The 10574-nt window shown below is 53.1% G+C and overlaps 1 non-coding gene across 1 annotated transcript; it reads right to left on the reverse strand.

Moving 5' to 3' along the window:
- Positions 1-3806: 3806 nt before the first annotated feature.
- On the reverse strand, positions 3807-3879 carry TRNAR-ACG (transfer RNA arginine (anticodon ACG)). Its single transcript has one exon. It is a non-coding gene; the product is annotated as a tRNA-Arg (tRNA).
- Positions 3880-10574: the final 6695 nt, after the last annotated feature.

The following is a 10574-nucleotide window of genomic DNA, read 5'->3' on the forward strand; positions in this document are numbered from 1 at the left end:
ACCACTGTTGCAAGTCCATGAGCCCCTGAGACTTGAGTGGAGCTGGGGATGCCCTCTGACTAGGATAAAGCTGTTAAATCATCCAGACAAAAGAGATCCTTGACAGAGCCTTGTCCATTGTGATTGACATTCATTGTCTTTGCTATTCATAGGATTCTCTTAACATGTGACACACACACCCCGCCTCCGTGATGGGGACACTGTTTGGTTGCAGCAGTGTGGCTTTACGAGCACCTGTGGGGGCATTGGAGGGATCTGACCCAATTTATCCCGTGCGTTCACTTCCCTTGGTAGCGAGTGAGAGTCTGGTACCATACCTCAAGATGACTGTCAGATAGCATCCTTACCTCCACCTGCCCCGAAGCCTTCAATGACAGAATGTGTTTAATCCCTGCCTCTCTGTGCGCAATTCTTTCCTAGGAGGCAATGCAAAAGGAATTACCCAAAGGGCTCCATGCTGTAAAAGCATTTCTACTCTTCGACAGGAAGCTTGAATCAGGCTCACAAAAGTTCCCCATCAAGAATGGAGTTCATTCCTTCTCGAAATCTGCCCTCTTTTCAGTGGGCTACATAGCTCCCGGGGAGGCCAGAGAAATGTCCATCCAGCTCAGACAGCCTCTTCCCCCCTCTGCCCTCATGGTCCACTGGCTGCTGTCCCTTTTCCTCATCCAGATCCATGATGTGAAGAACTAACTCATTGGGAAAGACCTTGATGCTGGGAAAGATGGAAAGCAGGAGGAGAAGGGTCCGACAGAGGATGAGATGGTTGGAGGCCATCACCGATGCAATGGACATGAGTTTGACAAGCTCTGGGAGTTGGTGATGGACAGGGAAGCCTGGCTTGCTGCAGTCCATGGGATCACAAAGAGTAGGACACGACTGAGCGACTGAACTGAACTGATCCAGATCCAGCTTTAGGAGGGAAGTGATCCCCTTGCCAGGTGCATTTTAAGGCCACGGTCAACATTCCAGAGAAACAGCGTGTGGCCCCTACTAGACAGGAAGCCTGAGGATGCTTCTAACAGCTGTGTGGCCATTCCCGAGGCTGGGGTGGGGAACTCCAGCTGCAGGCTGACTGCAGCGTCCCATCACATGGTTTGCCCGAGTGGCACTCCGTCATGCACAAGTGTCCACTGCCCTTCCTCTCGACAGCCCTTCTCATCACCTCTGGGCTTCTATTATTAATATTTTGCTATCAGGCATCACTGACTCCTCCATGGTTACCAAACCGTCATACATGCGATTTACCCACTCTGCATCGTCAGTGTCTGTCTAGCACCAGGTTACCCTTGGTGACCTACCTGCTAAACCTGGGGGTCAGCAAGGAATCAGGTAGAGCCCTGCCCCTGGGGGGCTCACAGTTTGTGTGGCTTGATTATAAACTTGGAGGGTGGGTACAGAGAAGAGCTGTTGTCCTTCCGTCGCTCAGTTGGGGTCTGACTCTTTGCAACCCCATGGACTGCGGCACGCCAGGCTTCCCTGTCCTTCACAATCACCTGGAGCTTGCTCAGGCTCATGTCCATTGAGTCGGTGATGATATCCAACCATCCTCTATCGTTCCCTTCTCCTCCCGCCTTCAATCTTTCCCAGCATCAGGATCTCTTCCAATGAGTTGGCTCTTTGCATCAGGTGGCCAAAGGATTGGAGTTTCAGCTTCAGCATCAGTCCTTCCCATGAATATTCACGGTTGACTGCCTTTAAGATGGACTGGTTTGATTTCTTTGCTGTCCAGAGGAGAAGAGAGGGTGCTTTAAAAAGATTCATCTGAGCAAAGTTTAAGGGGAGGACTCTTCACTAAGGGTGGACGGGATTAAGGGGACCAGACAGGGATGTTTAGACCCCCAGGGCAGTACTAACAGGAGAAGCCATGAGCACCCCAGCCCAAGGGGCAAGGGAGGACTGTAGCCCACAAGACCTTTCTGCTGGGAGGATCACCCTACAGGAGGTGGACCCTGAAAAGAGTCCAGCCTCTGCCAGACTCTCCTGAGGTGGGGCAGAATATTAGTGGGGAGTGAGGGGGGTGCTTTTGGCAAATGCCTTGACCTCCTCTCTCCTCCCACTCTGTCTCCCAAGCCTGAACTCACTTGGCAGCCGGAGGACCAGAGCACCCATAGGGTGCAGACTTTAGGGATGGCATCCAGGCACGGAGCAGCAGGGAGAGGTGAAAAATGGAGCTGAGGCAGGGAGAAGGGGCAGCACAGTGGCCCCTGTGTGTCGCAGGGTGGGGGTGGGGGGGTAGGGGGAGCATCCAACGCGCTCAGACTGAAGTCCCAGCCCCTGTGCCCTGAGCACAGGGTGGAGGAGGGGGGCTTGGTGCGTCCTATCTGGGGGGGCATCACTGCCAAAAATTTCCCCCCTATAGACGGCTGGCTGCTGGGGTCTGGACCCTCCGAGATGGTCCACGGACAGGCCCAGTTATCACTCCGGGAGCCACGAAGAGGCGGCGGAGCTGCAGTCACCAGGAGGTGGGGGAGTCTGAACAAAGATCCCGAGGCGCTGCTTTAAAATCACATACGAAATACGACATGGCCTTTGTTTTCGAGCCGTGTATAAGCTCACTATGGGGAGCAGAGCTAGGCAGAAAAATATGAAACAATGGCAACGAAGGCAGTGGAAATAAAAAGCCGTCAAGGCAGAGCCCCAGCGGCAAGCAGGTTGCCAGTGGCAAACGCAGCCAGGCCGGCAGGTGGGGTGGGCACCCGGGCGCCTGCAGCCCTTGGTGCGGAGGTTACCATGCGTGTGCACACTCAGAGGCACGAGCGCTGCACAGGCATGCATGCAGATGCACAAACACACAGGCATGCACAACGCAAAATCTGTTTCCACTGCTGCATGGCCTCTCCTGGCAGTCTTCTTTGCTTGCTTTGCTGAAATGCGCACCAGGAAACAGGAGGCAGAGAGGCAGAGGTGAGGAAGACTGACAGATGGACATTATTGCTGGGGCTCCTTTTTCAGCAGCCACGTCCCTTTTGGGTTCTGGGTGATCTCAGAAGAAAATAAAGGTCTGTCTGCCTTGCTGGATTCATGATAGCTTTCTTGATGGTACGAGGTGCAGCTGACACCATAGGAATCAGGGGACTAGAGCACAGATGATTCTAGCCTAGCTCCAAAGTGGACAACCTGAAGGTGGCTGATACGCTTCCCATTTAATGATCTCCTCCCTGTCTCTGCCTTGGTGGCACCCTGGGGACCATCTTCCCACGGTGGAAGAGTACAGAGTCTCATCAACACGGGAGGGAAGGGTGGGTTTGCCACCACTTTGTTTTTTCTGGGAGGTATTCACCTCTGGCAATCCCTTCCCATCTCCTCCTGACATCAGGTCAGCATCTTGGAACCTGGGCTTCTCCCAAATTCCAGTATTCCTGCCAAGAAGCTGATGTTACAATGACACAGATATGGCATGTCACACGTGATGGCTAAATATCCTAAGACAAGGGGATTGCAGGTGTCATTGTGTGGGTCCTTCCATCTCTTCCAGAAATGCGGAGCCTTGGAGAATGGAAAGATGGGAAACATTCACAGGAGCAGCTTCAGTGCTCAGCCCAGAACCAAAGACAGTGAGAGGGCTGTACCTTCTGTGGGGACCCTGTGCTTGGTATAGCTGTCTTGCAGCGGTTAGACTACGGGAATAATCCCAGTATTTGAAAATGGGTTTATCTGTGAAGATGCTGAAAGTGAAAGTGAAGTTGCTCAGTCGTGTCTGACTCTTTGCGACCCCATGGCCTGTAGCCTACCAGCCTTCTTGGTCCATGGGATTTTCCAGGCAAGAATACTGGAGTGGGTTACCATTTCCTTCTCCAGGAGATCTCCCCAACCCAGGGATTGAACCCGGGTCTCCTGCATCGTAGGCAGACGCTTTACCGTCTGAGCCACCAGGGAAGCCAGAAGATGCTGAATCCTCCACATTTCCCCAAACAACACCTTTCACTGTGTGAAAAGTGCAAGCGTTAGTCATTTAGTCATGTCCATAGCCCGCCAGGCTCCTCTGTCCATGGAATTCTCCAAGCAAGAATACTGGAGTGGGTAACCTTTCCCTTCTCCAGGGGATCTTCCCGACCCAGGGATTGAACCTAGGTCTCCTGCGTTGCAGGCAGGTTCTTTATCATCTGAGCCACCAGGAACCACCTTTCACTGGGTGCATGTAAAACCCAGAAGAACAGGACTAAAGAGAAGTGCAGCTGAATTCACAAAACATGGAATAAATTGCTGACGCTCGGTCACATGACTTCTCATCCGGTCTGTTTTCCAGCTGCCAAAACAGATGCCCAGTCCCTGGTGTGTGTGTCTTGTGCGCAGGTCTGTATCAGCTGAGACCTCTCTTGGAGACTGGAGAAGTTAGCTTCACACTGGACCCATCCCATCCTCTGTCCTGTCTCTGCGTCCCATCAGCGGCTCACTTGCTTATTATTTTCATGCATGCCTTCCTCCCAATTCCCCCTGAGTCTCACCAAGTATGGAGCTTGGAGATCCAGATGAAGAAGCGCCTGGACCCATGGCAAAGGGATCCAGTGGTAGCAGTCACCTCTGGCCTGGCCGATCCTGTTTTGTCCTCCACTCCAGGGACATTGTCCAGAATTACAGGTGGTCAGCACCTACTGCTGAACATACATCTTCATGAGAACCTTCCAGGGCTCTGCCTTCTCCCTGTCGGTGCCACCCCAGGTCCCCAGGCCCCTTGACTCAACACTTTAGTGTTTAAACTGGCACATGATGTAACCAAAGGCTCCCAGGGAAGGCCACCCGCCTCTAGTGCACCCACCTTAGCTACTGTGTCAATAAAAAATGATTCATGTTCCAAAGCGCTTTAGAATTATCTAGGTCACACCTGGTGATGCCGTCAGCAGACCCCTCGATGCATTATATATCACAGTGAGCGAACCACCCCAACTAGCCAGCCCCCAAGACCTCAGCGGCACACCAACCAGACTTTTGGGTGAGGAGGGCCAACCCACTCCCCTACCCCTTACCCCCCAAGCTGGACACTTCACACGGCCTGTCCTCTCAGTCTGACACTCAGAGGGAGACCACAGCTGCCTCGCCTTCAGCAAGACCCAGTTTTCCCGAACTCCACCCACTTGCCCAGGAAAGCAGGACCGATGGAGTGGGCAGGGGGATGTGATGCCAACGTACACGCTAAACAGAACTGTGAAGCCCATGATTGTGGTTTGGAAGAGAGGTCAGGAAAGCCTCCTTCCGTTATGGAAATTACTGCAAAATGAACAGAAACCGGTGGGTCGCCTTCTTGTGCGTGTTCTTGCTGTTCTTTTTCCTCCTTTTCATTTTCGCCGTAAGAATCCATAACCCGGCTGGGCAACAAGTCTTCCTACATAATATAAAAGCATTGGAACTGCTGGTGATATTAATAATACTTTACATTTATAGCGCATTTCTCACCTTTAAAGCCCTTTATGAAATTAACTAATTAATCCCCTTAGCAACAAAGTACTTACTTTGTTGGCTTCTAGGCATATAATTCAGTAGTGGCCTGAATTATACATCTCCCTGTCGAGTGGTTGGCCATTGTTTTCAAACCCACAACATTGGTTGAGATGCATTTTCTGTTCAATTCTGAAGTCAAATTTAAAAAATCAGTATAAAAGAAATGGGGCGGGGAGAAGAATTCTAGCTGCAGCAAATGTATCCCAATTATCAGCATGTGCTAAAGGCAGAAAATGTTTTCAGCACTGAATCTCATCTAAGGCTTGCTGGGTATCAACCGGTGCCCTAGTTGCTATCATCTCTGACAGGCTCACATAGAAAATTCTAGAAACAAGCATCCTTGATTCTATTTACGCCTATTTAAAAATAAAACTGACATCAATACTGATATTGCTCTGGGCTATTATTGCCTCAGGTGTTTTTCCTCTTTCCTTTTTGAGGTTTGAATCAATAGACCAGCAAAGACAACGGGTAAAACACTCCCTCATTTTTCTTCCCGGCCCCTGCTCTGTACTTGCCCCTCCCTCTCTCACACCTGTGGGTCCATTCGGTGGTAGCCTCCCTGCAGAGTATAGTTCCTGGCACTTTGTTGCTTAACCGCTCAGTTGTGTCCAACTCTTTTGCGACCTCAGGAACTGTAGCCCACCAGGCTCCTCTGTCTTTGGGATTTTTCAGGCAAGAATACTGCAAGGGGTTGCCATTTTCTACTCCAGGGGATCTTCCCAACCCAGGGATTGAACCCACATCTCCTTCATTGCAGGAGGATTCTTTAACACTGAGCCACAAGGGAAGTCCTCTCTGGCACAAATATGCTAGCCCAAGCCACTCCTCTGGCCCCTGGGAGGAGTGGATAAGGGCCAGGTGGGCGGGAGGCGGGGCCAGGGTGTGTGGTCCCCTCCCTTTGGGGCTGGGAGGGGCAGGAGGTGTGTCCTCTCCCAACTCTCTCTGCCCACCCTGCTAACCTTGGCCTCCTTGGATTGCCAGGCCCTGAACTGAATGCCCCACCACACTACCCACATCTTGGCAAAAGAACCTGATTAAACTCTCTTCCATCCCACTCACATGGGGCCACCTGGTTCCATTGCTCCCCTTTTTACACTTGGGGAAACCAAAGCCTAGAGAATTCCATTGACAGAAGAGCTTGGCAGGCGAAAGTCCATGGGGTCAAAGGGTCAGACACGACTTAGTGACTAAACCACTACCAAACCCCACTGGTGGCTGTAAGCTTGGCTCAAGCCACTGCCGTGACCATCAAAGCCCACATGCTTGCGGCTGCTCCAGGAGGCCCCCTTCCCATGACCCTCAGTATGGTAGGAACTGAGAGAGGATTCCAAACATGCAGAGAAGCCCACTGTGGGCCCCCCACGACTCGGACTCCTTTGGGAGTCTGCACTGGGCTCTTGGTGCTGAGAAACCCCGGCAGAGGCTCTGCTGCTGAGTCTGCCAAACGGGCCCCTTCCCTTCCTTCCTGGGGTAAAATCTGCATATAGTCACTCTGCCAGAAAACAGACAAAGTAGAATTCTGAAGGTCCAATGAAATCTCTGCCTTTCCCTGCTCTGGGTCCTGCCATTTCTGGCTGGGCTGCTTTTGTCCTGAGCCGGGGTGCCCAGGCCCTGCTGGGGGACACTCCCACGCGACCTGGGATGTCTGCACATTTCACAGACACACTCAGGGCTGTGACGCGACTCCAGTGGCCTGCACATTCCACCAGATTCACAGTGTCCACGGCCGTGTCCACCTTCCCATCTTTAAACCTCCCCTTGGCCGCACCTGGGGTTAGAAGTCCCTATTGAAAATCAAATTCCATTTTTACAAAATCCTCACTCATAGATATTTCCCGCCTCCGGTTGTAAGTTTCAGTGTCAGCAAGCAACATGCTGAGCCAAGTATCTTCCCACTCCTGAGAAGAACTGGACCTGAAGCTGGGAGCCCTTGGAGACCCCGCCTCTGTTTGGAGCCTTGGTGTCTGCAGGAGGAAGAAGCACAGAAGAGGCCCTGGAAGCATCTCAGTTTAGGACGCAGTGGGATGTCATTGGAGTCAACAGGCCCGCCTCTAATCCCCTCTGGGCTGTCCCCCCACGGGGCTGTTGCAGGTCACACAGCTTCGAGGTGCAGAGCTGGCCCCCTAACCCTTGGATCCTCAGCTGGATTCTCCCCGAGCCTCGGGCTCCTCCTCTGTGAGGTGGGCTAAGCTCATCCACCACCAGGGCTGTGGGGAGGACTGCATGTTGATAGAGGATGCATGTAAGGCCTGAATTGGGCCTTTAGCCAGTTCCTTCCCTTCTCTCCCACTGTGGCGAGTGCTCTCCCGGCATCTACTCAGGGTTCTTCCTCTGTGAATGCACGTCAAGTTCCCATGCAGAGATTCAGGTCCACTGGGGGAGGGGAATCTAGCAAAGATTCCACGAGAGGCCGCCCCCCAGCCCGGCCACCCCTGCCCCAGGCGCCCGGCGCCCGTCGGTTCCACAAGAGGCCGCCCCCCAGCCCGGCCACCCCTGCCCCAGGCGCCCGGCGCCCGTCGGTTCCACGAGAGGCCGCCCCCCAGCCCGGCCACCCCTGCCCCAGGCGCCCGGCGCCCGTCGGTTCCACGAGAGGCCGCCCCCCAGCCCGACCACCCCTGCCCCAGGCGCCCGGCGCCCGTCGGTTCCACGAGAGGCCGCCCCCCAGCCCGGCCACCCCTGCCCCAGGCGCCCGGCGCCCATAGCCACAGGAACCAGACCCACTTTGTCTACCAAACGGCGCTCCTAGCACAGCTCTGTTGCCAAGGACAACGGTGACTGTCCCGCCGTTATTCAGAACACTGTTATATTCTCTCTCTCACAATAGAGAGAAAGAGCATGTTCTAATGAGGAGAGGGTACGAAAAGGCTCGGCAGCATCAGGACACCCCAAGGACCAAGCTGAATGCTAACCTGTGAGGGGAAGTGCTTTTGGAGGAGCTTGGCAAGCGGGCTGCGCTGGCCAGGTGCCCGCACCTGCAGCCCCTTTGTTGGTGGGTCTCAGAGCATCCCCATGTATGGCTATTCAGACATTGGGAGGGGTTCATACAGCCAGGCGGGCTTCCCTGGTGGCTCAGACGGTAAAGAATCTTCCTGCAATGCAGGAGACCTAGGTTCAATCCCTGGGTTGGGAAGATCCTCCGGAGGAGGGCACGGCAACCCACCATGGAGAATCCCACAGACAGAGGAGCCTGGCAGGCTACAGTCCACTGAGTTGCAAAGAGTAGGACACAGCTGAAGCGACTTAGCATGCAGGCACGCATACAGCCAGGAGCTCGACCTCTCAAATGGCCAGATGACTGGGCCTCTACAGCCCTGTCCCAGGCTGCACTGATGTGTCCTCAGATGGGATGTCCTCCCTGAAGGCCAGGGGTTGCCACGGCTCCAGCCCCATGACCGCCACTCCACAGAGCAGACGGGGCGAGTGAGACCACCCACCCGTCAGGCTGAGTCGAGGGAACCCACCCAGCTTCAGAGAAACAGCTGGTACCAGAGAGCCGGCAGGGAAGGTCACATCCCCTGAGTGGTGCTGACATATTTAATACGTCATATTTATTTTCGGGATAAATTCCAGAAAAATGACACTGAGTCCCCTCCAAGGGATGAGCACAGCGGCAAGGACCCCAAGGCAAGTTCAAGACCCGTGTGTCGGGACGGGAACAATTTGCAAAGGTGCCCATAGGGAAGGGGTTAGAAAAGCAACCACCCCAGAGGGCACCACCTCTGGGTGGGAGTCAGGCGGAGAGTGTGGCCACCCAGGATCGAGGCAACAGGCAAGGACAGCCACCCGGACCGCAAAGACAGAGTGAAAGCCAAAGCAGGGAGTAGCAAGGGAACACCGCATGTCTGGAATATCACAGGGAGCCGGTCCGGGGCAATGGTGCAAAAGTGGAAGAAATAGGGACCCCTTTCCCGACCTGGCCTCAGGTGTTCACAGGTAGGTCTCGGAGACTTGGAAAGAGACTGAAGCTGAGAAGGGGAGAGACTCCCTTCCTCTACCCACTCCTGCCGTCTAATTCTGCCGGAAAAGAAGATGCTAGAGGGGCAGAGGAGAGCAGCCATCACTTGAGTGCTTGGGAAGATGGAGGGAGACCCAGGCGGATAAAGCTGCAGTCCGCCTGCCCTCTGCAGCATTCTCGTGGCCCTCGGGGGCCTGCGGAGCCCGAGTTGGCATGGAGACCACGGTGAAGTAATCTCATGTCAAGAGCCCTTCTAGGAACGTGAGGCCGAGCTGTGGCGATGGGAAGGTTCGGCCAGTGGAGCGATGGGGCGATCACCCTATTGTGTCAGGGTGCACTCCACCTGCTTGTGGGGGAGAGGGGCGCCTCCACCCACAGCTTCGCCCCAGAACATGAGAAAAAGAGACACAGAAATCAGAACATCGCTGTGAAACTTTGCAGTTCCTGATCAGGAATCGTCAGAACAAGAAGCTCCTATTTCAACAATTAGCATCGGGAACAGGTTTACAAACCAAAACCACAGTTAGTTAGTGTGCTGATGAATCTGAGTTTGACCTCAAGCTTCTGCCCTATCTTTGGCTGTGAACAAATAACAATAAACAAGTCTTCAGATGTACGGGTGTGTTCCTCGGAGACTGCTTTAAATCACGTTATTTTGTAGTAATATACCATCTTTCCAGGTGTCTATTATGTGTTTGGAAAGTTATCTCAACTTAAAAAAAGGACCTTGCCGCATTTAAAATAAAAACACTGAAAAATGGGTTAACCCTCTAAACACCAGGCATATAAATACACAGCCGGTGCTCTGGGCAATATATTTTTTAAAGAGAGATTGCCTTTTTATTTTTATTTATTTATTTTTTTGGCTGGGCCATGGGATATTAGTCTTCCAACCAGGGATTGAACTCACATCCCTTGTGTTGGAAACCCAGTCTTGACTACTAGACTGTCAAAGAGGCCCAAAACCCAGACCTTCACAGAGACGTGATTTTTCTGGTAAAGTGATTGACAAAGCAGGATTTCAGCTCTAAGAGGCAGGGCATCCATTCAGAACCTGACACTTGGGGCCGGAGTGTGGGAGATGTGTTTTCTATCTGGTACTTGATCTTTCAACTTCATTTTCTCTTTCCTAAAGTAAACACCCGCCTTTAAAAACACCAGCCTTTTAGCGACTCTT

Source organism: Ovis canadensis, chromosome 10, assembly GCF_042477335.2.
Source record: "Ovis canadensis isolate MfBH-ARS-UI-01 breed Bighorn chromosome 10, ARS-UI_OviCan_v2, whole genome shotgun sequence".
Lineage (NCBI taxonomy): Eukaryota > Metazoa > Chordata > Mammalia > Artiodactyla > Bovidae > Ovis > Ovis canadensis.